We start from the raw sequence: 17,695 nt of genomic DNA, 5'->3' as shown, positions 1-17,695 counted from the left end.
CAGGGATTCATGTCGCATTACATTCATCCCCCACCATCTGGCCTGCGAAATCCTACCAACTGTCCTGGCTTGACACAATTCACACCTCTTTAACCTGTGGTTACCCCTATCTCTGGATCTGTAAACACTTAATTAACTGCAAATGCTCGCATTCCAAGCATTGTCTTGCATCTTTGAATTTGTCTATATATATGTTTCTGGAATCTACCTCTTCATTCACCTGAGGAAGGAGCAGTGCTCCGAAAGCTAGTGTTTGAAACAAACCTGTTGGACTTTAACCTGGTGTTGTAAGACTTCTTACTGTGCTCACCCCAGTCCAATGCCGGTGTTTCCACATCATTTATAAAGAGAGGCACAGAGTACAAAAGCAATGAGGTTATGGTGAATCTTTATTAAAAATCGGTTCAACCTCAACTGGAGTATTGTGTCCAATTCTGGGCAACATACTTTACGATGGATGTGAAAGTGTTCAGAAAGGAATTACAAAAGCGGTTCCAGGGATGGGAGACTTCAGTTATATGGATAGACGGACGAAGGTGGGGTTGTTCTAATTAGAGAAGAAAAGGTTGAGAAGAGATTTGACAAAGGTATTTCTTATATTGCGAAGTAATATGAGAAGGCAGAGTTAAATCGCAATGGTGATTTATTAACAACAGAAGAACTTTATATACAAAGATCAACACAACTCCAACACAGGTCTAGTCCAACCGACTCCAAGACTTACTCTGATACCCCCTACCTGAGTTCATGCCCTGACAACGATAGGCCCAGGTTTACACGCTCCATCCCCATAGGTTTTGAGTGGGTCATGTGGCCCTCTTAAAGGGGCCATTCTATCACAGTATTCAAAATCATAAGAGGCCTGTTAATAAGCACATGGGGAGTCCACACCGAGTAAAAATAATAACAAGGTTTTATTCACAAACGATACATACACTTCCCGGTAGACCCCTACCGGGTTCCACTTGGTTGGTACTTTATTGACCGACCTGACATACACCGGGTAATTGGGATACCCCACCCCTAGAAGGGGAGTTCGTACTCTGCAAGGAGCACGGGGAAGACAAGCATTCCCACCCGGTAGTTCCGTGCAGAATATTACATTCTTCCCCCCCGAACTCCGAAGACCATCCTCGACGAACCATGAGATGGAGAAGGAGGAGCAGGCAGAGGACCTCAGAGTCTCTTCGGCTCCGGTAAGTCTTCAGAGAGCTGATGTACCAAATCAGTTGGTGTATACCACACTGGTGAATGCGGCCGGCGGCAGGAACTTAATGGCAGATAATCGTCAGGAGGCGGCTGAACTACAGAGTCAACATCCGAGACCGCAAAGGTCTGCGTTCTTGTGTTATGTACTCTGGGATAACACAGGCTGCAACTGGATGCAGCTTTAACCAAAAGACACTCCAGACCTTGAAGTTAGTTCAATCTGATTTATTAAACCAATAGCACAGTTAGCACAGTTCTCTATGAGTTCGACTCTCTGCTAACCTAAGTGTGGTTACTCTGTCTGAACCAGACTAGCTCTTAGCCACGTGCTGGAGGTGTGATACTGTACATACACCCTGACATACTCTGTAGATGTTCATCAGTGGAAAGAGGCGGAGTGTGAGCACTTTGTGCCTTTCATAGTGAAATACCACCCCTGAGTGTCCTGCCTTCTCATTGGTCATGTCCTGTTCTCTGTGTTCATTAGCTGCCTGCCAGTGCCTGTCTGTATATCATTATCTGCATGTCTTCATACCACGACATGCGTCTCCATCTTGGAGTCGGAAGACACAATGTCGGGCATGTTAGCGGCGAGAGACTGGAGGCATCACAGCAGGCTGGTTCGGCAATGCAGTCGGAGGGTCCAGGGCAGGCTTCTTGCGAAGCACTTCACAAAGGAGCAACCACCGTGAGCGAAATGTGATCCAGCTGGCATTTCATTAGTTGCTCCCTGACCCGAACTTGGTAAGAGACAATTCCAGAGAGCAAGCGAGCATCTTTGTTGAAGTTACGAACGAACACCATGTCGTCAGGTGCGAAACAACGAAAAGGTTGACGTCAAACTGGGCAATGCCCTTGCAAATCTCAGTTATGATGCACCTTCGCGCCGATGTACGAAGTCTACGACCCATTAACATCTCAGCGGGAGTTACCCCAGTGACTGAGTGTGGCATGGTCTGTATGAGAATAGAAATCTTGCCAGTCTTTTGACCATTAAGCCAGACGTCTGTTTCGTAAGCCCCCGTTTAACTGTCTGCACGACCCTTTCTGCCAAACGGTTCAATGCCAGATGGTATGGGGCAGTCCGAATCCCATTGCTCATAACAAAAGCAGTGAAAGAGGCCCCGCTATCGGTCATGAGTACCCCTAGGTTTCTGTGGGTGGAAAAAAAATATTGCAATCACTCGATGGTTGCCCAGGAGGTGAGGAACTCCGGCCACATAGAGGGGGTGTTCACCAGGGCGAGAAATATCGACCCCAAGAAGGGACCGGTGAAATTGTCATGCACGCTGTCCCAAGGGCGCCCCGGCCACTGCCAAGCATGTTGGTGCTTCTGGTGCTCTTGACAGATGGAGCTCTGCTGGGCCAACGTCTCGTTATCCGTATCCAAATCAGGCCACCAGGCGTAGCTTCTCGCCAGCATCTTCATTTTGGACACTCCGGGATGCCCATTGTGAAGGTCCTTCAGCACAACAGCCTGTTCCTTTGCCGGGACAACAACCCTGGTGCCCCACAGGTGAATGCCGCCTGCACGGTCAGCTCTGACAATTTTGAGGAGAAAACCTTCAACTGCTCTGGCAGCTGCCAATGCTGCCCACCGTATAGCACCAGATGATGCACCTTGGCTAGTACAGGGTCGGTTTGCGTCGAGTCAAAAACACACGAGACAGTGACGGGCAAGGAGTCCATGAAATTCAGGACAGCAATGACTTTGGCCACCGTAGGTGGGTTCGCAGATTCGATCTGCAGGGGAAGACGGCTCAATGCATCAGCATGCGCAATCTGGGTCCCTGGGCAGTGCTTGAAAGAGTATTCATAAGCAGCCAATAACAGAGCCCAGTGCTGGATCCTTGCAGACGCCGAGCTATGGCTTGTGATCGGTGACGATAAAAAAATGTTGACCATAGATGTATTGATGAAATCGCATTACTATGACTGCCAGATCTTCTTTTTCAATCTGGGCATTTGTCTTTTTGGCTGCAGCCAAGATCCAGGGGACAAAAGCGACTGGACGGTCATGGCCGTCGTCCATTCGATGGGACAAAACTGCCCCAATGCCATATGGTGGAGCATCGCACGTGTGGTACAACGGTTCTGAAGAGTCACAATGTGTCAACACCCCTGAAGAAGACAACTTCATCTTGTTAAACACCACATCCTGGGCCTTCCCCAAGCCCAAGGATGGTAACCAAATACGGAAAAAAGCACCCATAATAATTCACTAATCCAAAGGAAGAGCGAAGGTCCGTGGTGTCTCGTGGAGTGGGTACCATTTTGATTGCCCTTACCTTCTCGGTGACCGGGTGCAGGCCACCTCGATCCACCCGACATCGCAAATATACTACTTCTTTTGCATGAAACATGCACTTTGCACGACGCAAGCTGACCCCATATTTGGAAAACGGTTTCAACACCACCTTGAGGTTCGGCAAATGTTCTTGTGACTAACACATCGTCCCAGTAAACCATAATGTGTGGTAATCCACGCAGAATGTTGTCCATGGTACGTTGGAAGACTATGCATGCCGAGGGGACTCCGAATGGAAGCTGGGTGTGCTCATAGAGTCCCTTGTGCGCATTAACTGTGACGTACTTCCTTGAGGATTCATCGAGTTCCAGCTATCGATAAGCATTATTCATGCCCAATTTTGTGAATGTACACCCACCGGACAATGTTGCATATAAATCCTCGATGTGAAGATTCACTGGCAATTTATAGTCTCCGCAGAGGCGACTCTCTTATCTGGCCTCATGATGGGGGCCACCGGTGCCGCCCAATCAGCGAAGCGCAAAGGCCGAATAATGTTCAAATTTTCCAAATGTGGTCTCAACCTTCTCCACTATAGCGTAGGGAACTGGGTGGGCACGGAAATATTGGGGCTGGACATCCAGGTCCACTTGGATTTTGTACATGGCCCTTTTGATGGTCCCCAAACCAGACTGGAAAGCCTCCAGGAATTTTCTCAGTACCGCACACAAACCACCAGACCCCATTTGGAAGATATGCGGCCAATCCAACTGCAGCTGGTGTAGTCAATCGCTGCCCAACAGGCTAGGGCTGCTTCCCTGAACAACAATGAGGGGAAGGCAAACTGAGTGGCGCCCATAAACCACCGGAGTGAGGTGGACACCATGCCATTTAGTCATTCCCCTGTATAAGTGGCCAAAAGAGCCGTCGTGTCAACCGAAGACAAATTATGAACTCCTTGTTTGATAAGATCAAAGGTGCTCTGAAGCACTACAGAAACGGCCGCTCCTGTATCCAGCTTCATTTGGAGCATATGACCATTCGTCTGTATCGGAACAGGAATAGGGGCCGCACAGGCGCTGCATCTCAGCCTTATCCTCGGCCTCTTCTGGATCATCCAGATGCAAGGCCTGTCCCAGGGACTGATATCTACCTCGACTGGGGCACCTGGAACTCTCGCCTTCCTGCTGCCAGCGGGTACGCCTAAACTGGCGCCCACATGTAGCACACAGGCCAGAAGCGCCCTCAGCTGAGTCCGGAGAGGCTGCACATCTCGGCGGCCGGCTCTGCACCCAGAAGCCAGAATTGCAGCAGCATTCGGTCTGGACGGCAGGGATACCACATGAGGGGTGATGCCCAGCATCAAATGCATCTAATCGCCCAAACAGAAGCATAGCGATTCAAAGAAATCCAAACCTGGGTCAAGAATATCGGGGAGGTGGCTCAGCCGAGTAGGTCGCAGTGTCGACAGCAAACCAGTTTACTCCTCATCGCCAGTTTAATACGGACACAGGCACTCCACACCAAGTAAAAATAAGAACAACATTTATTTACAAATGATATATATAAAATTCCCGGTAGACCCTTACCGGGTTCCTATTGGTCGGTACATTACTCAAGGACCTTATATATTGTGGATAACTGAGATACCCGCCCCTAGCGGGGGAGCCCGTACTCCACAAGAAACATGGGGAAGACATGCATTCCCATCCCATGGGTCCCGTGCGGGATATTACAATGTGAACAGAGTAGATGAGGAGAAACTATTCTCGTTGGTGGTAGGGTTGAAAAGAAGAGGACACAAAAGAAACAAAGGAGACTTCATTTCCTTTTTATGCAGTGAATGGTTAGGATCTGAATGCACTTCCTGGGTGGGGTGGAGGCAGATTCAATCAGCTTCCAAAAGGAAATTGGGCCATTATCTGAAAATAAAGAAACTTGCAGGGCTATGGGGAAAGGGGTTGTGGTGGTACGGCTGGTGGGACTAGCTGAGTAAATTTTACAGAGTGCTGGTTTTTAAAAAAATGTCTTTTATTGGGTTTTGTACACGTTATAAATGCAGGTATGTACCGGAAATATAACCGGACCGGAAGTAGCAGTTCCCTCGGCATCGGCCATTGCTCGTTTCTCCTTCCCGTTTTTCTTCGCATTCTCTCACCATGCTGTGGTTGCTGCCACTGTTGTCTTCCCTGTGTTCTCCACGTTTTTGTACCCTTAACTCTTCCCCCTTTTGGCTCTCCTTTTTTGTTCTTCCCCCTTCCCCCCCTCCCTCCCTTCCCCCCTTCTTCACTGCTGCCCCCATTCTTTCTTGCTTTTTTTTGCTACCTCACCTTGCTCCCCCCACCTCCCGGGTCCGCCCTCGCTTCCCTCTTTCTATATTGTCTGGGCTATTTCTCCCTGGCTCCTGGCTACTTATTTATTTATGTGTTGGCCACAAACAGGTCTCGGAACAGTCGGGTGAATGGCTCCCATGTTTTGTGGAAGCCCTCTTCCCACCTACGTATGGCGAATTTGATTTTCTCCATTTGGAGAAATTCTGATAGGTCGGACAGCCAGTCTGCAGCTTTAGGTGGTGCTGCTGATCGCCAACCGAGCAGGATTCTATGGCAGGCAATCAAGGAGGCAAAGGGAAGGGAGTCCGCCCTCCTCTCCGTGAAGAGATCTGGCTGGTCTGATACCCCGAAAACCACCACTTTCGGGCATGACACCACCCTCATCCCCACCACCTTGGACATTGCCTCGAAGAAGGCTGTCCAGTACCCAGCAAGTCTGGGCAAGACCAGAACATTTAAGCATGGTTGGCCGGGCCTTCTTGGCACTGTTCACATCTATCCTCCACCTTCGGGAAGAACCTGCTCATTTGGGTTCTGGTCAAATGGGCTCTATGTGCCACTTTTAGCTGCGTTAGGTTGAGCCTCGCTCATGTGGAGGTAGAGTTGACCCTGTGCAGTGCTTCGCTCCAGAATGCCCACCCTATTTTGAACCCCAAGTCTTCCTTCAATTTCCTCCTTGTTGTGTCCATTTCGGTGTTGGCCCTCTTTAGCAGTCATTCGTACATGTCACTACAGTTCCCTCTGCCTAGGATGCCTGCGTCCATAGCTCTTCTAATAGTGTCTGTTGTGGTGGATGTTGGTATATCCTTGTCTCCTTCCGTAGGAAGTTTTTAAGCTGCAGATATCTGAGTTTGTTACCTTTAGCTAGTTGGAATCTTTGCTTAAGTTTGTCCAGTGTTGCGACCCTACCATCAGTGTATAGGTCCCTGACTGTCAATGTCCCCCTGTCCTGTCTCCACCTTTTAACAGTGGCATCATTGAGTGCTGGTGTGAACCACTGGTTATTGCAGATGGGGGCTATGTCGGACATTTTGGTCAGTCCGAATTGCTGCCGTAGTTGGTTCCACGTCTGGAGGGTAGCTATCACCACTGGGCTGCTGGAGTGTTTCTTGGGTGGGACTGGGTGTGCTGCCGTGGCGAGGGCCTGGAGAGAGGTCCCATAATGCCATGATTAACTTGTCCAGTGAATTAAAAAAGGCCTTGGGAATATAGATCAGGATAGATCTTATTTGGAAGAGGTATCTGGGCAGCATGTTCATTTTGATCACCTGTACTCTCCCCGCCAGGGAGAGTGGGAGTGTGTTCCATCTCTGCAGGTCCTTTTTGACTTCCTCTGGCAGACTGGCCAGGTTCCATTTGTGGATCCCCGTCCAGTCATGATTTGGATCCCCAGGTAGTGGAAATTGTGTCGGGCTTGTTTAAACGGCAGTCCCTTCAGTGTTATCCCTCCCCCTTGCGGGTTCACCGGGAAATCTCACTTATGCTCATGTTGAGTTTGTAGCCCGAGACGGCACTAAACTCTTTCAGGAGCGTGATGATTCCGTCCATGCTGCTTTGTGGGTCCGAGATGTAGAGGAGCAGGTCAACTGCGTAGAGCGAGACTCTATGCTCTCTGCCTCCTCTTTGGATCCCCCTCCAGTGAGCTAGTTTTGATATAATGGGCCAACTAGCATCCCTATGTCCTGTAGCCATTCTGTGATTCTAGAAGAATCCTAGCTATTTTTCCAATTCCTGGCCAGGGATCCTGGGGCAAATTGCAGTAGCCAATCCATTGGCCAGTTTGCGATCAACTAACTGAGATTAGACAAGGAATTAAACCTAATATTTTAATAATCTGTGTAGTTTACTGCCAAACTAGACTGGATATTTTCCGCTGAACAGAAGGAGCAAGCTCTTTTAAAGGAATCTATGGAAATGTATATATTTAGTTGCTGATTACTGATGACACATGGGGTTGAATTGGATTAAAAATCTGTTCTCCGTCGGCTTCTGCCAAACTGCTGTGAGGTAATTTTATTGAAATGCCTCGCGTATCCAGTAAAAGAGGCCACAACGACACATGAAGCAGATGGCTCGATTGATCTTCTTTTTCACTTATTGTTACAGTAAACCTGCCTGCCACCAGCATCTGATTAGATACGTACAAGCAGCAAACAAAATTCAACAGGAAACTCCAGTGGAGACTTGCAATATCCACAGATTCAATTTTTCCCAATATAACATGAGCTTCTAATTGAGCTAAGGAAGGCATGAAACTCTGTCATGTTGCTACAACCAAAATTGAGCTAATGGAGAAAAGCTTTGGTTTCATTAGTAAAATCCACACGATTTTCTTTATTTCATGTCTGAATATGTTTTCACTTAACAGTCCAGTTTAGAGCTGAATAATTATGCTGCATGGTTCTGTGCATAAATAATAATTTTCATTTATGCTCTGCCATTTGTTGTGTTCTGTGTTGTGGTTGTGGTAATGATGCATATAGAATTTCTAGTTCTATGACAAAATGTAATATAGTCTATTGACAAAATGAGTACGCAGAAAGATAACTAACGAACTATAATACAAATGGAAAGGAATAAGTGCATTCTCCTGGAGCCACATCTAATGAGACGGTCCTCTAGTATGACTTACTACCAACTGCGGGATCTGTAGAGCCACATGGTGGATCTCTATCGCTACTTGCTGGTTGGAGGTCATATAGATAACTATATACATTAATAGATGAGCAAATACATTAATGTGTGCATGCATATCACCACACCGTTAACACAGTAAATGCTCCAGGGCAGTTCCCCCATCTCCTTCAGGTACCCTGCCCTAACAGGATGTTGGCAACTGTAGACTTCCATTGAATTAGTACCTGATTCTGCTTGGCAAAGTACTGCAGGGGTCTGCTGTCACCGTTTGCAGTATGACTGACCAGGAAACCCTCCTGCTACCTGCTATCAGGTGTATTGGAAGGATTCACAGGCTGATTTTCTTTTCTTATTTTAAATAAATTTAGAGTTCCCAATTAATTTTTTCCAATTAAGGAGCAATTTAGCGTGGCCAATCCATCTACCCTGCACATCTTTGGGTAGTAGGGGCGAAACCCACACAAAAATGGGGAGAATGTGCAAACTCCACACGGACAGTGACCCAGAGCCAGGATCAAACCCGGGTCCTCAGCGCCATGAGATAGCAGTGCTAATCACTGTGCCACTGTGCTGCCCCCACAGGCTGATTATTAACTTATCTTGCCACATCGTGAACTCACCCCCCTTGGCTGTCAAGTCCTGAAGTGGAACTTTAACCTGGAGCTGGTAGGCCAGAGATAGGGATGCTAGCAAAGTCTGTTCACTGAAGAGAAATGGACTGTGACCATTGATAGGAGAGTCGCATAACTGAAAACATATGGTCAAAGAAGATTTCTGAAGACTTGGAGAGAGGTACGAAGAAAGATGGATCTTGGGTGGCTGTTCCAAAGAGTGGGCCGAAACCGCTGAGCAGTCTGCTGCTAATACTGGAGTGGATGGAAGTAGGAAACATTGGAGGCCTTGGTTGGAAGATTGAAGAGCTAGGGTTTAGGACTGGGGAAGGAAAGTTGGAAGTGGAGGAACTTGTAAATACGGATAAGAATTGTGAGTTCAACAGATCTGAGGAGGCCAGCGAGCTGAGTGATTGACATATCAGAAATAGATTTGCGAGGCTGGAGCCTGCATTGGGTGGTTCCCCGGCCTGGCACCGGAATGTGGCGACGAGGGGCTTTTCACAGTAACTTCATTTGAAGCCTACTTGTGAACAATAAGCGATTTTCATTTCATTTTTTTCATTTCAAAAGGCTAGCAAGGAAAATACTGGAGAGGTTGACTCTCAAGGTTTAAAAAAATTACCAAATAAGGCATTCAGCACAGTGTGGGAGAGATAAGGGCAGAGGTGTATATTGTAGAATCATGATCGTGAAATCTTCTTGGAGTTATTGTCAACTGTAGCTTTACTATTGCAAATGTGACCTAAATCCTGGATATGCCACATGTCCAATAAAGTTCTCGTTACTGCCGGGGGAGCAGTCCTGCGGAAATTCTGAGTCATAGAAGGCATGTTATTAAAATCCTAGGCACAAGAAAGACAATTTTCCAAAACGTTTGGCAGCTATTCCAGATTTTGGAGTAGAACCTGGAGTAGAATCGGGCAGGAGAGTCTGAGAACACGCACTAACAGGTTCAAAAACAGCTTCTTCCCCACTATTACCAGACTCCTGAATGATCCTCTTATGGACTGAACTAATCTCTTCATGCATCTTCTCTACTGAATAGTACTACACTCTGTATGCTTCACCCGATCTCTATCTCTCTGTATTTACATTGTGTATTTATGTATGTCCTATGTTTTTTTTCATGTAAGGAGTGATCTGACTGTACTGTACGCAGAACAATACTTTTCACTGTACCTCGGTACATGTGACAATAAATCAAATCCAATCCTATCCAGATCACAGCGGGTGGAACGATTCGGGAGACTTAGGATTAGCCTAGCTGGGGCTCCCACGGGATTCACCCATTGCGCCCAGTTCTGTGCCAGAAGCAACGTGGTGACTGAATCGCACCCACAGAAAATAGGAGCAGGAGTAGGCCATTTGGCTCATCAAATGTACTCGACCATTCAGTGTGATCATGGCAGATCCTCAATCTCAATGCCATGTTCCCACTCTCTCCCCATACTCTTGACCCCTTCAGTGTTGAGAAATCTATTTCTTACTTAAAAGCATTCAATGACTTGGTCTCCACAGACTTCTGTGGTGGAGAATTCCACATGTTCTGCACCCTCTGAGTGAAGCCATTTCTCCTCATCTCTGTCCAAAATGGCCTACCCTGTGTCTTGAGGTCATGATTCCTTGTTCTAGACTATCCAGCCAGAGGAAATATCGTCCCTGCATCCAGTCTGTCCATCCCTAACAGAATTTTATATACTTCAATGAGATCCCTTCTCATTCTTCTAAGTTCTAGTGAATAGAGGCCTAAGTGATCCAATCTCTCCTCATTCGCCAATCCTGCCATCCCAGGAATCAGCCTGGTGAACCTTGGCTGCACTCCCTCTGGGGAAAGTATATATTTTCTTAGATAATGAGACCAAAACTGCACCAAATGCTCCAGGTGTGGTTTCACCAAGGCCTTGTACTCATGCAGTAAGACATCTTTGCTCTTGTACTCAAATCCTTTTGCATTGAAGGTCAACATGCTACTTGCCTTCCTAACTACTTGATGCATCTCCATGCTTGCTTCCAATGCCTGGTGTACAAGAACACAAAGATCTCTTTGTACATCAACATTTCCAAATATATCACCATTTAAATAATACTCCATTTCACTGGAGTATTCTGTTTTTTCGACTGAAGTGGATAACTTGAAATTTATCCACGATATACTGCACCTGTATTTAATAATATATAATAACCATGGGGACATAGATTTAAGGAGGTTTAGAGGAGATGTGAAATATTAGGAAAATATTAGGGGTGAAATATTAGGAAACCGGATGAGAAATCCCAACAATATTTCAATTTGTAAAATTGTAAGGATAGGATACTTCACTCCAGAAGTGATTCCCAGTACCAAATAGGGGTCTTTTATAATGGAACAAATTTTATTATTAACACAGAATTAAGCACATTAATAGCACAGAATATAGCTTTACAATTGACAATTTTAAAATAAATGAAACATTTTAACTACAAACTTATACCCTCTATATCTCCAATTAAGCAAAGCCCATTACAGGCCAAAAACTACTTAATTAGGTGTCCCTGGGGGGTTCTCCCTGTTGCAAGTGTCCCTGCGGAGGGAACTCCCTCAAACAGGTGTCCCTGGTGGGAGGGGGTGCTCCCAATGACAGGTGTCTCTGAGGGGGTCTCCCTTTTGCAGGTGTCCTCATGGGGCTGCTCCCTATAACAGATGTCTCTGGGGAGGGGGGGGAGGGGAGTCTCCCAATTGCAGGTGTCCTGGGGGGCTGCTCCCTAGGTAGGTGTCTCTGGGGGGGGTTCCCTAGTGCAGGTGCCCTGGGGGTGTGTCCCTATTGCATGTGTCCCGGGGGGTGGGGGGTCTCCCTATTGCAGATGTCCTGGGTGGGGGCTCCCTATAACAGGTGTCCATGGGGGGAGGAAGCTTCCCTATTACAGGGGTCCCTGGGACTCTCCTTCATTAAGGGATCCTGGGGGGTGGGCATGTCAGGTCACCCTGTACTTGGGGATAAAATCGGGGCACTCAGACAATCCGGGGGTGGGGGGGTGGTTATTTTTGGTGAGGGGGGGGTGGTGTTTGGGGCTGGTTTGCGGTGCGTGAGGGTGGACGGCTGTGGGGCCTTGCTATTGGCCCGCCCACACGAAATGGCGGCCCAATAGCGGGATTTCCTCATCATGCATAAATGTGCATGGCAAAGGATACTGAATTGCTTCCCAATTTGCACTCCCATGGTATCAGCAGGAAACGGCCTGAAATTAACCTGTGGGATAATGGCTAATCTTTATTTAAATTAATCCATTTATTAGGCAATTTTGCATTGCCAATCCACCTATCTGCACATTTTTGGGTTGTGGGGGTGAGACCCACACTGACACAGGGAGAATATGCAAACTCCACACGGACAGTGACCTGGGGGCGGGATCGAATCTGGGTCCTCGGCGCAGTGAGACAGCAGTACTGTCTACCGCGCCACCGTGCCACCCCAGATAATGGCTAAGCTGATCAGGTCATTACTTGCTATATGTAGTGCATACTTCTGAATGGGCCTAAAGATGCCACTTTGAGACCTGAAAAGTGCACAGTCTACCTCAAATTACCCGGGAGGGGTAAACCATCTCAAACATTGAGCAACTGGCAAAGGTAGATATTTCATGCTGCTACAATGCAATAGTAACGTAAGTGGTATTTCCATAAGTGGTATTTTATCCTAACAGGATGCTGCTGCCAAACCAAAGAGATATTATGCCTACCACGCAAATGAATAATGGTACATGAATTTCTGATCCAGCAGAGGGCAGCAGAGCGGAGCTGCTGATTGGCTGTTGCGGGGAAACTTTGCATCAGTGCATTGCGGTCACTGTATCCAGACCGTGTACCTGAGCAAGACACCTTTCGTGTTCAAGCGAAGACAAGCATCCAGCAGAGGGCAGCAGAGCGGAGCTGCTGATTGGCTGTTGCGGGTACAAATTGCATCAGTGCATTACGGTCACTGTATCTAGAAGGTGGTTTGTGGAGGAGCTGTTGTCAAGTGACAGTTAAACCCCAAACACTTCTTCAGTGTTTCCCTCCCTACCGCCTCCTCTAACCAAAAAAAAAACCAATCACTGTAAGGATCCTAGCCGAGTAAAGATCAAGAGGGAGACTCGAGGGCAGGTAGAAATAGAAAGAAGTTGAACCGTGACATCACAGCCTGCAGGTAAGTGATTGGCTGGTGACTGGTAAGTAGTTTTTCTTTTCCCTGAGGTGTTCTCGTGCGGGGCGCAGTGGTTGCTGAGTGAGTGCTTGCTGAGAAGGGGAGTAAATTTTTAAAAAAACTTACTGTTGGGAGTTTCCAGCTGAATCTGGTCGGAGTGAGGACAGAGTGACTACTGGGTAAGTAGTAAAGATTTAAATTGTTTGCACGGGCCCATAACAGCTGATTGCTGTTCTCGTGCGGTGCCCAGTGGTTGCTGGTTAAGTGTTTTATTTTTACCTGTATTTAAGTTGGGCAGTTCCTAAACCCTAGACACTACACTTGTAGTGTCCCCCACCCTTCCACCTCCTCTAACCTAAGGGGTAGAGTGAATAACAGGTAAGCTCTTTCTTTCTTTTTCTTGTTTTATCTAGAGGGGATGGCAGGGAAGGCAGTGCAATGTTCCTCCTCCAGAATGTTTGAGGTGAGGGACGCCAACAGTGTCCCTGCTGATTTCACCTGTGGGCAGTGCACCCATCTCCAGCTCCTCAGAAACCGCGTTAGGGAACTGAAGCTGGAGCTGGATGAACTTCGGATCATTCAGGAGGCAGAGGTGGTCAGAGATAATAGCTTCAGGGATGTAGTTACTCAAAGAATTAAATCAAATTTGTGAGGCAAGATTTACCCTTCACGAATCCGTGTTGTCTATTCCGGATTAAGCTGCATCTTTCCAAATGGTCATAAATCCTATCCTTCGGGACCTTTTCCATTAACTAACCGACAACCGAAGTAAGACTAACTGGCCTATAATTACCAGGGTCATTCCTATTCCCTTTCTTGAACAGAGGAACAACATTCGCCACTCTCCAGTCCTCTGGCACTATCCCCGTGGACAGTAAGGACCCAAAGATCAAAGCCAAAGGCTCTGCAATCTCATCCCTTGCCTCCCAAAGAATCCTTGGATATATCCCATCTGGCCCAGGGGACTTGTCGACCCTAAGGTTTTTCAAAATTGCTAATACATCCTTCCTCAGAAATCTACCTCCTCCAGCCTACCCGCCTGTATCACACTCTCATCCTCAAAAACATGGCCACTCTCCTTGGTAAACACAGAAGAAAAATATTCATTCAATGCCTCTCCTATTTCTTCTGACTCCATGCACAATTTCCTTCTACTGTCCTTGACCAGCCCTAACCTCACCCTGGTCATTCTTTTATTTCTCACATAAGAGTAAAACGCCTTGGGGTTTTCCTTGGTTCTACCCGCCAAGGACTTCTCATGCCCCCTCTTAGCTCTTCTAAGCCCTTTTTTTTAGCTCATTCCTTGCTACCTTGTAATCCTCAAGCGACCCAACTGAACCTTGTTTTCTCATCCTTACATACTCTTCCTTTTTCCTCTTGACAAGTCATTCAACCTCTTTTGTGAACCATGGTTCCCTCTCACGGCCATTTCCTCCCTGCCTGACAGGGACATACCTATCAAGGACACGCAGTATTTGTTCCTTTAACAAGCTCCACTTTTCATTTGTGACTTTCCCTGACAGTTTCTGTTCCCATCTTATGCTCCCTAATTCTTGCCTAATCACGTCATAATTACCCCTCCCCCAAATATAAACCTTGCCCTGCCGTATGGCCCTACCCCTCTCCATTGCAATAGTGAAAGACACCGAATTGTGGTTACTATCTTCAAAGTGCTCTCCCACAAACAAATCTAACACTTGGCTTGGTTCATTACCCAGTACCAAATCCAATGTGGCCCCCCCTCTTGTCGGCTTATCCACATATTGTGTCAGGAAACCCTCCTGCACATTGTACAAAAACTGCCCCACCTGAACTGTTTGACCTATAGAGGTTCCAATCAATATTTGGAAAGTTAAAGTCACCCATGACAACTAACCTGAGACCTCCACACCTATTCATAATCTGTTTTGCAATTTCTTCCTCCACATCTCTATTACTATTTGGGGGCCTATAGAAAACTCCTAACAACGTGACAGCTCCTTTCCTATTTTAAACTTTGGCCCATATTACCTCAGTAGGCAGATCTGCTTCGAACTGCCTTTCTGCAGCCGTTAAACTATCCTTGATTAACAATGCTACTCCTCCACCTCTTTTACCACCTTCCCTACTCTTACTGAAACATCTATACCCCGGAACTTCCAACAACCATTCTTGTCCTTGTTCTAATTATGACTCCGTAATGGCCACAACATCGTAGTCCCAAGTACCAATCCACGCTCCAACTTCACCTACCTTATTCCGGATGCTCCTTGCATTGAAGTAGACACACTTCAACCCACCTTTCTGTCTGCCGGTACACTCCTGCGACCTTGATACCCTCCGCAGTACCTCATTACTCTCAACACTGGCTTCTGGACTACAGTTCATTTTCCCATCCCCCTGACAAATTAGTTTAAACCCCCCCGAAGAGCCATAGCAAATTTCCCTCCCAGGATATTGGTGCCCCTCTGGTTCAGGTGCAAACCGTCTTGTCTGTACAGGTCCCACCTTCCCCAGAATGTGCTCCAATTATCCACGTAACTGAAACCCTCCCTCCTACACCATCCCTGCAGCCACGTGTTTATTTGCACTCTCTCCCTGTTCCTCACCCCGCTAACATGTGGCACCGGCAACAAACCAGAGATGACAACATGGTTTGTCCTGGCTCTCAGCTTCCACCCTAGCTCCCTAAATTCCTGTTTTAAATCCCTGTCCCTTCTCTTACCTATGTCGTTGGTACCGATGTGTACCACGGCTTGTGACTGTTCCCCCTCCCCCTTAAGGATTCTGAAAATATGGTCCTAGACGTCATGGACCCTGGCACCGGGAAGCAACATACCATCCGTGAGTCTCTTTCGCTGCCACAGAACCATCTATCTGTCCCTCTAACTATCGAGTCCCCAATAACTATTGCTCTCCTGCTCTCCCTCCTTCCCTTCTGAGCCACAGGGACGGACTCAGTGCTGGAGATCCGTTCACCGTGGCTTATTCTTGGTAGGTCGTCCCCCTCAACAGCATCTAAAGCGGTATACTTGTTACTGAGGGGAACGGCCACAGAGGATCCCTGCACTGACTGCTTCCTCCCAGCCCCTCTCACCGTCACCCATCTATCTTGATTCTTCGGAGTAGATGCCTGGCACCAATCCCATTTTCCGGCCGATGTTCCATTCGTCACCGGATCAGAAAATCCGCTACCAACGGCAGGCCACGGAGAATCCACCCCATTATATATCTCTGTGATGTTTCGTCTGAATTAGAAAATTACATTTTCTGTGCTTTATCTGCTAATGTTAAAAATTTTTTAAATGGTTTAAATATAGAAACGTGTAATACAAGAACCAGATCACACAATAAAGATAAATTGCATTGTTAGACCATTTTAATGTGTCTAGTACTCCACAGCCTCTACATGACAATTCAAATTGTGTCAAAGGTAAACTTGTATCAATACTCCATGATATTCAGAGCTTATTTCTGTTAAAACTGGACTGACACTAATGTTTTAATTCCACTTACCTCTGCTAGTTGCACATGCAGTCATTGATTGAACTTCTATCAAAAATTAACGACATAGTTTGACCGCGATGGTTTGAGGAAAGCATTGGGAATAATAGGAATTATTCAGAGAATAATTTTATACACACATTTCAAAAACACAGTCAAAAGTGGTCTTAATCCAAAATTTTGCACATAGCAGTAAGAGAATTTGTTACTCAAACTGAAAAATGAAGACTGTTTTGAGGCTTAAAGAGCGAGAGATTTACTTACGTCTTGAAGAATCCTTTTGTTAGGCAACAGGAATCTCTTGGAATGACTCAGTAGCTTCAGTATTTTGACTTGTTCAAACAGAAAGGTATTTGTAAAAATAGGCAAACATACTTTAACCACATGATTTTGACTGACACTGACTTTAAAAGTAAATGAACACTTCGGCGAAATTCAAAACAGGCTTTGTCACAACTTGTTTAAAGGAATCAAGATGGAGAGTGATGTAGTTGACTCTGAGACTACGGTCTTGAATCTTAATAAAATAAAATATGATAATATGAGTCGTGAGTTGGCTATGATTGATTGGGAAACGTTACTTAATGGGATGACAGTGAATAGGCAATAGAACATAGAACATACAGTGCAGAAGGAGGCCATTCAGCCCATCGAGTCTGCACCAACCCACCCAAGCCCTCACTTCCACCCTATCCCCGTAACCCAATAACCCCTCCGAACCTTTTTGGACACTAAAAACAATTTAGCATGGCCAATCCACCTAACCTGCACGTCTTTGGACTGTGGGAGGAAACCGGAGCACCCGGAGGAAACGCACGCAGACACAGGGAGAACGTGCAGACTCTGCACAGACAGTGACCCAGCAGGGAATCGAACCTGGGACCCTGGTGCTGTGAAGCCACAGTGTTCGCCACATGTGCTACTGTGCTGCCTGATAGCATGGATTTATGAAGGGAAACTCATGCTTGACAAACCTACTGGAATTCTTCGAGGATGTAACCAGTAGAGTTG

The 17,695-nt window shown here is 46.7% G+C and overlaps 1 protein-coding gene across 1 annotated transcript in view; it reads right to left on the bottom strand.

Annotated features, from left to right (window-relative positions):
• Positions 1–16,976, bottom strand: part of LOC140409585 (interleukin-6 receptor subunit beta-like) — an 83,599-nt gene extending 66,623 nt beyond the window's left edge. The window contains exon 1 of the mRNA XM_072497950.1: positions 16,949–16,976. The gene's annotated coding sequence lies outside the window, so the exon portion shown is untranslated. The remainder of the gene's footprint in view (positions 1–16,948) is intronic.
• Positions 16,977–17,695: the final 719 nt, after the last annotated feature.

The sequence above is a fragment of the Scyliorhinus torazame genome, chromosome 3 (assembly GCF_047496885.1).
Source record: "Scyliorhinus torazame isolate Kashiwa2021f chromosome 3, sScyTor2.1, whole genome shotgun sequence".
Taxonomy (NCBI): Eukaryota; Metazoa; Chordata; class Chondrichthyes; order Carcharhiniformes; family Scyliorhinidae; genus Scyliorhinus; species Scyliorhinus torazame.
Note: the sequence above shows the minus strand (reverse complement) of the source record. Positions and strands in the feature narration are given on the sequence as shown.